The 10376-nt window shown below is 43.7% G+C and overlaps 1 protein-coding gene across 2 annotated transcripts in view; it reads right to left on the reverse strand.

Moving 5' to 3' along the window:
• syt1a (synaptotagmin Ia) overlaps positions 1-10017 on the reverse strand; it is a 131644-nt gene extending 121627 nt beyond the window's left edge. For both annotated transcript variants that reach the window (XM_076153476.1, XM_076153468.1), the window contains exons 1-3: positions 9943-10017; positions 8897-8994; positions 6994-7093 (exon numbers count right to left, since the gene is read on the reverse strand). The gene's annotated coding sequence lies outside the window, so the exon portion shown is untranslated. The remainder of the gene's footprint in view (positions 1-6993; positions 7094-8896; positions 8995-9942) is intronic.
• Positions 10018-10376: the final 359 nt, after the last annotated feature.

Below are 10376 nucleotides of genomic sequence, written 5' to 3' on the forward strand. Positions count from 1 at the left end.
CTGTGGACCGAGATTTATGGATTCATGGAGTAAAAGGATTGAATAAAAGCAATGCCCGGCTGCATTCAAAGGTCAGACAGACACTGAATGAATAGAAATCTGTGGTTTCTGTGGCAACATTATGTCAGCAGGAAATAAAGCAACTTTTTTTTAAGGCTTCGTTAGCAACAGGTGGCATTTTAAGAAAGCCTGTTATGGTTTGAATCAGACCAATCGCCTTCAGTGTACTAAATCTCTGGACAATTTCAGCCTGGTACCTGTCTGTTTCTCTCGGTGAGTCACATACTGGAAGCCACCCTGTGGTGATCTCTTCTTTATCCGGCACTTAAAGGTCTTCCTTCTCTCCAGCCTGCTTTTGCTCAATAAGCAGCCAGCCATTTATAGCAACATGACATTCATTCTGTAATAGTTTTAGGACTTGAGACGTGTGCATTTTCAAGTACAACTGACAACCTGATGTCCTTCAATATATTTATCATTTTCACGTGAAATCCTCAGCAGAATGAGAGCTTTATACAACTGATTTCTAAACATCTAAGGGCACAGAAAAATAAGGATAATACCAACGGCAACACAAAGAGGAGGTTGGCTTGCAGCTCAACAGGTCAACGTTGAATCTGGAGTGGGAGTTCTGGAGTGGGAGAGCTATGGGCAGGATCGGGAATTTTCCTGATGTTGTGGGTCTGTAAAACCCTGTGAGACATTGTATGTGTATGTGAGTTTTTCTTATGGTTCGGTCAGGAACCAATTGTTGTTGTGGTCCTGAAAAGCCATTTGGATGATGGCTGGAGATGAAGAAGTACAGAACTTAACACCCAGCCTGTGGTTTGCATGCCATTGACTGCACTCTTGGGACTATTGCTCATGTAAACATTACCAAGTCTATAATCTACAAATAGAATGCAACACCACTCCGCTTTTTCCATCAACAGACTGCTAATTCTGAACAACATTACGCTTCACAGTAAATGTACTTACTAAGTATTTTAGTTGCGTATCATAAATCAGAGAGGACAGGTTTGATTGTCCTTGCACATCCCAAGCCGAGGCTCTGGACCCGCTTTGCATGCCAATTGTTGATTGCTGGCCACGTCTTTGTCCTTAAAGGAGGGAGCTGGCTGGTTCTGGAGGGGCTCTGCTGGCAGGCTGATGCTGTACACAGCAGGAACACCAGCTGCATCCTCCCTGGTCCCATTTAGAAATAGCTTGCCCACCCCCCAAGTCGTGGCCCTGGCCCCTGTCCCAGCCTGGGGCCCCACCAGGCAGACACACACACACACACTCACACACACACACAGCCGACCCAGCTCTACCAGGCCATCCAGGGGAACTGAGGCAATAAGAGGGCAGCAAATATGGCTGACCACTCTCACTGTGTAAGCTGTGTCCTCTGTCACAGCCTTTCCCGTTATGATCCCGGGCACGCAAGAACATGTGTTTTTTTAAATACGTTTTTTAAACAGATGTTGTAGGAAAAAATAAGCAAGCAAGTGTGCGGGTCACTGACCACCGTTTGGTTCGGTGAGAGATGAAAAGGCCTGAATGAAGCCATCAGATCTAAAGGGGCCGAGTCAATAACATCGATCCCACTAGTTTACTTCTTGCAAGTCTGATAACTACTTTCAATCTTTCTGTAAACAACAAAAAAGACTATATTAATGCACCCGAAATGATTATACTGCTGCAATTACTTATTTCGCAGATTTTGTACTTTTATTTGTAATGGTAGTGTTTCTGTAACGTGGTATTTGTACTTAAACTGAGCCAAGCTTTGCCTCCACCGCTGCCTTTTCTCTGTCGATGTTATTTACCCATTAGAAAATGTCACAGAGCCATCGATTCTCTTCATGCTCCTGACACGGCCGATCGCTCAGAAGCAGTTTTCTTTGGAGGCATTTGTCATCCACACCTGGCAGGATTGGATCAGAACCGTACTTTGGTCCAATCAGTCCGCTGCCTGTGTCTCCTGGTGTGATTCATAGAGGGAGGAGAGGTTTGCCCGGACCAGTCTGCACGTACAGTACGCCGCCTCAGGAAGCCTGCTGTCCCTCCTGTGTGTTTACAGATCGATGGGCGACGGCCTGTGACAGACTGATAGATGATATGACACGTGTGTGCCTTTGAGTCATCCCCTCATCCACCTCACGACGTCACCTGCTCGTGATCGCCGCCTGAAAGTGAGTCGGGGGTGAGCGTGCATGCGTGTGTGTGGTAATTCATATCAGGTTCGTCGCAGTGAGAGAAGGCCAGTCTTCGTCCAAACAGCGAATCTGTATGCACAAAAATCCTGATGGGTAAACTCGGCTGTCATCTCGCCTTATTGTTCACGGCTGGATGACAAGGCCAGACCCGACGCAGATGATTCTGCTGCTCAGGAGCGGGAGATGGTTGACAGGCCGAGGGGACGGGGACAAGGGGCCACTGCGTGAATCTGCATGGAAATGAGCAAGCTCGGCACAAAAATATTGGAGATGTCATCGTGGAGAAAAGACAAGAGTTGCCTACCATGGCTCAGGGAGGGAAGAAGGGGGGCAGCCGGCGCAGTGACCGAAGCAGACGCTGCCTGTCTGAGAGATCGCAGAGCGTAAGAAAATGCCACCCATAACTAACAGCCATCTACTCGTCAGTGCTCGTCAGTGCAGGATCATTCGTCACATGCAGCAGAGATGAGTCATGACGCACGCTCACTGTACAATTTAACCATCATGTTATCGCTGACGCACTGGCCAATTAAATTCAGGGTCCAGGCAAATTTTGGCTCAATCAGCTCATAAAGGAGGAATTGGTGTCATGTTATGAATAGTCCTGTGCCAGTAGTGGAATCTAATCTAATACATAATGCATAACGCAAAGCTGAAACTAGAAATGATTCTCTTGCCACTTAATATTTCTAATTGGTCGCTGGCACCGAGTGGCCTTGCTGAAGAAGTGAATGGACGCTTTTATAAAGCAGTCCGGGCAATCGGCCTATTGAAATTCAAATTAAGAGGCTGAAGATGGCTGCCAATTTTCCAAATCTGCGACGCACGTAAACAGCTCTAAATGATGTTTTGTATGCTGCTGGATGGACTAATCTCCTCATATTGATTGTACCTACCCTGCAGTCGTTTAAACCCTTCAAAACACATATTCATGGCAAAGATGCCAATTAGAGGCTGCTGGGCTCAGATTCAATGATTGAATGAGAATTTCTTATGCGCGGTTCTCAATCACGCTGGTGAGGCAGATCAATAACGTTGCATCAAAACACTCTGGCGGGCAAGAGTTTAATGTTTAATCTGTTAAACCTTGCACACACCAAAATAAATGTAACTGTCAGGGGTCATCAGTAGGTCATTTCCTCGCAAAATTTGAATCCAGATTCATCTTGGCAGCCCCCCCGGTTGGAATTTGGTTCCTACTGTTTATCCAGCGGGTGGATTCGGCCCTTCTCAACACGCCGAAATCAACAGAGAATGTGTATAAATGCACAGAAACACATTTACAGAGTCACTGTAAAGAGACAGATAGGGAAAGAAACTCATTCAGTTCAGGTGCAAACGAAAATGTTGCACACAATGCATCATTGAGAGGTGGAGACATAATCAGAGTTTTGTTCTTCAGCCTGATTTCAAAGTTTTCTGATTTTGATTTGAGTTAAGTCTCCTCTTTGTTGTCTGTAACTCGACACCATTGTACATTCTCCCCCACGGGCCTGTGAAGATGAATTCTCCCATCTAGTACAGGCTTGTGATGCATTTTAAAAACAACTTAATAAAATCAAGTAAAGACTAAACATGTTTTCATCATTTTAAATGCACGGTAATCCTCCTTTCATTTTAACTTCATAATATGAATTATCTTGTTTTCTCATGGTGAAATCCAATGCAAATTCAACCATCTTTCTTTTTCCAGTATAAATTGGAAACCATTGACAACCTCCGGGGTAAAATCCTGTCATGTTTTTCCACCACTGAGCTCGCTAATGGGTTTTTTTGTTATAGTAAAATTGAGTCCAGGCGATGAGCTTAGCGCTCAGACATGGCGAGGCAGTTCTCTGTATTCACTGAGCGCATCACTGACTAAATGAGAAGCTGCGATAACATCGATTCTGTCAGGTAAACACAGAGCACGGCGGCTCTCCACAGAGGAGACTGCGCTTTATCGTCTGCAGTCATGCATGCTTAGGCCATCCAGGGATTTGAACTTATTTTAAAATGGGACCTTTACTGAAGCGATGTCCAACTCTGCAAATTCTCCCCCTTAAAAGAGCAAATAACCTTTGCTTTACCCTTCGACTTCAGAGGACCCCGATCCTCTCAGGGGTCACGCGTGCAGACCAGGACGTGACCCGCGTCACTTCCTCTTATCAGTGCATCCACACCACCGACCAGGCTTATCACATGACTTGCCCCGCAGATGTTTTGCCCTCCTGTGCACCGACGGCACCATGGCAACACGCGATAACACATTCAACGCATGAATCATACATTGACCCGTCTGAGCTCACAGTCATTTTGAGGTGCTTGATAAATGGGAGCGTCGAGTCTGCCCGGGAGCGCACAGGCTTCTTACATGAAACCAAGATGGTCTGCCCCAACTCCTCCTGTTAAGTCTTCAAGGTAACACACAACCCTTAGGCTAGATTTACTGATACGCTGCATTGTGGTCTGATCCCACGTTCAATGACCTCCGACGGACAATACCTTTCCTCTGTACACCCAAGGGCAACAACTTATGGCCATACAGGAAATAAATCAATAGACATGAGAAGAGGTGGTCTTCAATGTCAACACGGATGCAAGGTTATTCTGAGAATGTCAGAGAAATTAAATCTGGAGATGTTTGGCATTCACATTACACTCTACACGTTTAGTTAGACACAAATATGTCCACCGTTTCCTCAGAAAATGTTCTCCTGTGCCATTTGACCCTGAGCACCTCTGTATGTTTTCATGGATCTCAATCCTACACTTACTTCTAGGCGCCTTCTTTCGCCTTTGTTTAGAAATCCCGCCAAGGTTGCAGCTGAACTCATTTCCTAGGAATCTGTTCTCGAGTCAATTAGCAGAGATTCTTGCACCGTGTTCACCTGACAGATACCTTGCTGTGGCAAATTACTCTGTCACAGGCTTCGGTGATATCATATTGTTCCAAGGCTGAATTATCAAACCCCTCCCCCTCCCTCCCTCCATCCCTCGCTCGCTCACTCCCTCGCCATCGTATCGCAGCCACTGCTTCCCTGATGATTTACTATCACATCGTTCCCCTCCAGTGGGCCTATTCTTAGTCATGGTATCATCCTCCTCATGTGTTCATGTGTTGAGAGAGAGACAGACAGAGTGAGAGGGACAGACAGCGAGCGAGCGAGCGCGCGAGAGAGAGAGACAGAGAAAGAGCAAGAGAGAGAGAGAGAGACAGACAGAGAGAGAGGGGTTATTTTTAGTCATGCCATCACGTGATGTCTCCCAGCTGTAGGCTCCTGGTACAACATGTTACACAGGCAGAGCTGCCACTGTGCAGCAAATGGAAAAAAAATACCTAATAACATCGACATGTTTAATAACGGAAATGAATCCATGCACATTTGAGGAAATCTAGTTAAAAGGAACTACAGTACCAAAGTACAAAACTACCACCAATTTGTCGCCAAGGTGATGCCGATTCAGTTGGCCGCAAACTATTTTTGCTACAGATGAGATTCACTTGTAGAAGTCAGGGAAAGGGGACATTGATCAGTTTTGTTACATAGTTGGTGTTTCTGCTGATCTGCATCACTTTATATAATGACTACGCAGTATCTTATATTCTTTAACGCTACAGAGGAAATGGCTGCAGGAAATCAGGTTGACAAGAGCAGAATTTAAACTCTACAAAAGTGTGTGTAGATCTGCAACATCACTAACAGCAACTCATGCTGGTAGAATATTCACTTCATTCAACTTTCCCGACAGACAGGTGAAGACTTTGTCCCCCGTCTGTGAATTGTAATGTGGCGAAACTCCCACATGGTAGACAGAGAATCATTAGGAAACAGACAAAGAAAAAGGTTACAGTGTTTTTCTCCTTCATTGTTGCTCTCCTTATAAATGATACATTGCGACTGTTTGCATGCTGCTTAGGTGCAGATCAGTGATAGGAGCGTGAATTATTCATTTACAGATTACGTAAAATACACGCACTAGCCGTAGCGAGGCAGCTGAAGGTCACGCTGGTGACTCAGTGCGGCTCATTCTTAGGTAATTGTTCTGGAAGCTCGATTCAGCCGGTTAACGATTCATCCACATAAAAAAGGAGCACAGTTTGTTACGGAAAACAGAGTCAGTCCGACCTGCAACTCCAGTAGAAGTGTGGCAGTTGTGATGGAGTGACACCCTGCAATTAAGCGCTTTGATTGCTACCTGTGATGGCAGAGAAAATGGCGGCGAATTTAAAATTACCCGCGAGGATCGGAGCTCATCTGCGGAGCGAGAACAATTAATCACCAGGTGCTTAAGTAGAAATGTCAGCTGCGACTGACACCCTGTAATTTTCCTGGACGGTATTACCTATAATCGAACGCATAACCTAACAAAGAAAGACTTTATTTAGATACATTCGCGTTACTAAAAACAGGTGGTGGTCGTGGCATTTCCTACACTGTAATTTGCATTTCAGCTCATGCACGCATATCAGACACAAACTTTGCAGAGACCTTGAAAACTTTCTTCTCTCAGGTGTTTGGAGGAGAAGATCAAGATGCTGCTTCTGTCGACTGTTTTAAGTCGTCGGCAGTAGGCTGCAGACACTTGTTAGAAGAACTACAGGTAGGAGACGAATGGAAACACTCAAATCACAGAAAAAAAGGATGGATTGATGGAATTGGTACAACTTTAATGAAACAGACTTTTCCACTTTGTGGTTATGTAGGTGTGACATCAACACTTTCATTCATGTTTCAAGTTACAACGACACCAGATGGAAAGAGACCGAGGAACATTTCTTACTTCACTCACACATGTAACCTTCACTGACCTTTCTAGCAGAAAGGTCCGAGTAGAACAAGATGTCGCCACAAACCCGTCGACGGCCCCAAGCATCTGGTCGTTGGTCCCGTCCAGTCTGGTCCGGTGCACTAAAGACACAGGACAGATTTGAGGAAATAATTAGTTTTGATTCCCAGAAGGTCAGAACAAAGACTTTCATATGTTGTTTCTGGACATTCGGCCACAAGACTATCTGCTACTTCCTGTCACGGATTAACCGGATGAGTTATTGAGGAATTCTCCCTGATGTTGTCTGAACACAAATTGAACATTATTTGCTGTAGGATTGGAAGGATGATTGCACTGGATTGTATTAGATTGTTGCCTGTTATTGAGAAAGTGTGAGTAATATTCCATCCTCAGTGCGACTGAAATGTTACCACAACACACACACACACAAGCACAAGCACACACTCTGCACAAACCATTAAGCTGCATTAGATCTGTTAACTAACATAAAAAGAGTAAAATGATCCCTTATGGGCCAGTTTAGTCGACACTATCTTCTGCATTGTCCCTTTCAGGTTGTTGTCGGTTTGGCTTTTAGCGCAACAGCATCCATTCACTGCTGAAATAACAGGTTTGTCTCATTTCAGCCCAAAGTGCCTCCAAATAGACCCTCAACCCTCCATCTAAACAATTTACGGTAACACAAAGAGGAACATTTGTAAAGATAGGGTTCATGACAATCCGCTGCAAAATAAGCATCAAATCTCTCAGTGTATGAAACATCGTTATGAGTAACGTGAAGCTGTATATGGAAACATGGCCATGGGATACAAACAAACATTAAGCTGAGTGAAAGGGAGCCATAAAGCATGTTCTAGTGTAAGCAGTGGCCCTCTGTCTGTGCGTGGTGTTGATGATGTGGGAAGAAAAGACTTCTGGTATTTCCTTAGAGGCAATCTCTGCTTATTTCTGAGATAAATTAGCAAAAGACAAACAAAAAAGGGCATTATAAACTAGATTTGTGACATTTAGGAATATTTGAATAGAAAAAGGAACCAAATCCATTACTTCAATTGATTACCAACAGTACAGAAATTGCAATATGGATGTGGAGATGAACCCATGAGATTTCACATTTGATCAGTTCGATTTGCCCTGTAGCATATACTGAAATGAAGGAACTGATGATTATGGGTTTTTGGAGGCATTTTGCAATGTAATGGCTCCTCATCATGACGCCACCATGTTAGCACCCTGAGACAGAAGATGTGAAGCCTCTGCCGTATTAGAGGGCAAAAAAGTAATTTATCCTGACGAGACAGCAGCTAAGGGGCAAAGAACTCAGTTACTCCTGCTCATAATGTGCTGCTGTGGGTTTGTGATGCGACATGGAGCTGTCAGAGACATCCAGAATGAACCAGAAGCCATATGTGCTTATTACCCGCTGTCATCTATGAAGAGGAGAAGTTACATCAGAAGCCTAGTGTACTGTACTACTGCTGTCTTATCAGAAACATCCTTAATATGTTCAGTTTTGAAGGATTCTTTGCTTTAATTCTTCCCACTTTATTTAAATGTTCAAATCAGGAGGTTATTGTGTAAACCCTTCATTTAAGTAAAAGTAGAGAACACTGTACACCATTGCTGCTTTCATTTATGAGGATAAGATGAGGTAGAAAAGAAAGTAAGAAACCGGGAAGAGTGGAGAGAAGAAAAGGGGCAAGAAATTAGGAAAGGTGGAGAGAAATATGAACCTAGGAGGGTAAGAAGGAAACCAATTAGGAAATGAGGAGACAGATTGAGGGAGGGAAGGGAAGGGAAAGAAAGAAAGAAAGAAAGACATTAAAACCTCATCTCTACATCGTATTTTTCTCGTGAGCGCCGGTGTGATCCAAAGTGATTTCTCTGGTGTGTGTAGCTCGGAGCTGCCCAGTCAGACTCACCAATCACTCCCGCAGCGTGGAGCATGGAGCGGCCAGGCCAGGGTGACTGATTGCAGCTCACCAGCGACTAGAAGCGAAGCCCGAGCCCGAGTGGGAATCTGCAAAGGCGTCGGATTATCAGACACGTTCCAAAAAAGAGTCCAGGGTCAAATATCATAAATCTAAATCTAAATCCGCAAAGAAACAAGTAACTACAGACATTTAAGTGCAAAAAGGTACGGATACCACACAAGCTCTAGCTAAGTACTCTTCTTTAGAGAGTGTACTTGAGAATGTATTTTTTTAATTTCATCCTCACTATTAATTGTCCTCATACTCCCAGGATTCATTTATATCCTGGGCTCCCAAAGCTTGAATGCTGGAATGTCATTTCCACACACACACACACACACACACGCACACACACACACCAATTGTTCCGTTTGCAAATGAAGGACCAGATTAGTGGCAAATATCATTTATATACTTTCTAATTAGCAACAATAAATGTGCTTTGAGAACACACAGATGCACGTCCAATTCCAAATGTTTGTATTTTCACATGAAGTGCGAGTGTTACTCTGAGGACTAACAAAGCAGTTTATCAGAGCTGGAAATGTGCAGTGGATCATTATGGCTCATTATTACCACTGCAGACTGGAAAACAGCGCTCAGGCTGTTTTATCGAGTTTTACCCAGTCCAGCACTTAACCCATACATGCTAATGTGGAGGAATATTCAGCCTTTGAAAATACATGTAGTCATTGAAAATATCCAATTGTAAAGGTATATACGGAACAATTTTGAATAGATGGACTGTCTTGTTTGGCTACACCTGACGAACATAATTAAAAAAATATCTACTTCTTCTTCTCCGACCAACAAACGTATCACACATAACCACCAATGAATTATGTCAAAATATATCTTAGAAAAACGTATGGTTTGGGGCTCTTGTAAGCTGGTTTATTATTAATTCCTTTGAAAACTTTTGCGAATGTTCAGTAAGAATGAGTAAACAAATGTAAAGTTCTAATGCTAAAACTGACAACTTGTTGAAAACTTACGACATTTCGGTTCCGGGTGAGACTTGGAACTGTCGTGAAACGCCATAAACAATTCAGCTGCTGCTTGCTCCACAGCGACGCCTAGTGGACATTTGGGCAATGGTAGCGACGGCTCCCAACAGGTTAAGTTACTGTGGCTCGCACACTTTCGACAACAAGTTATTGAAGGCGTGAATGTGATCTACCAACAAGACGGTTATTATAGAATTATGAAAAAAAATTCTAAAATCCGTGATGAAAACAAAAATTTAGTGAAAAACCAATAGATGAGGGCTGTCAAATCAATAGTTAGAGTGTTGCTACTTGTGCCAGTTTTAAATTAATGACAAAGGTTGAGCCACAATAGTCTCGACTTCATATATCTCACAAAATAGTGATCAAAGCAGAAGGATGCAATTGCAGGTGGTGTCTGTGTGTGTGTAGAGTGTCTGTTG

Source organism: Genypterus blacodes, unplaced genomic scaffold, assembly GCF_046128005.1.
Source record: "Genypterus blacodes isolate CSIRO-AG114 ecotype Tasmania unplaced genomic scaffold, CSIRO-AGI_Gbla_v1 ptg000007l_1, whole genome shotgun sequence".
NCBI classification, from domain to species: Eukaryota; Metazoa; Chordata; class Actinopteri; order Ophidiiformes; family Ophidiidae; genus Genypterus; species Genypterus blacodes.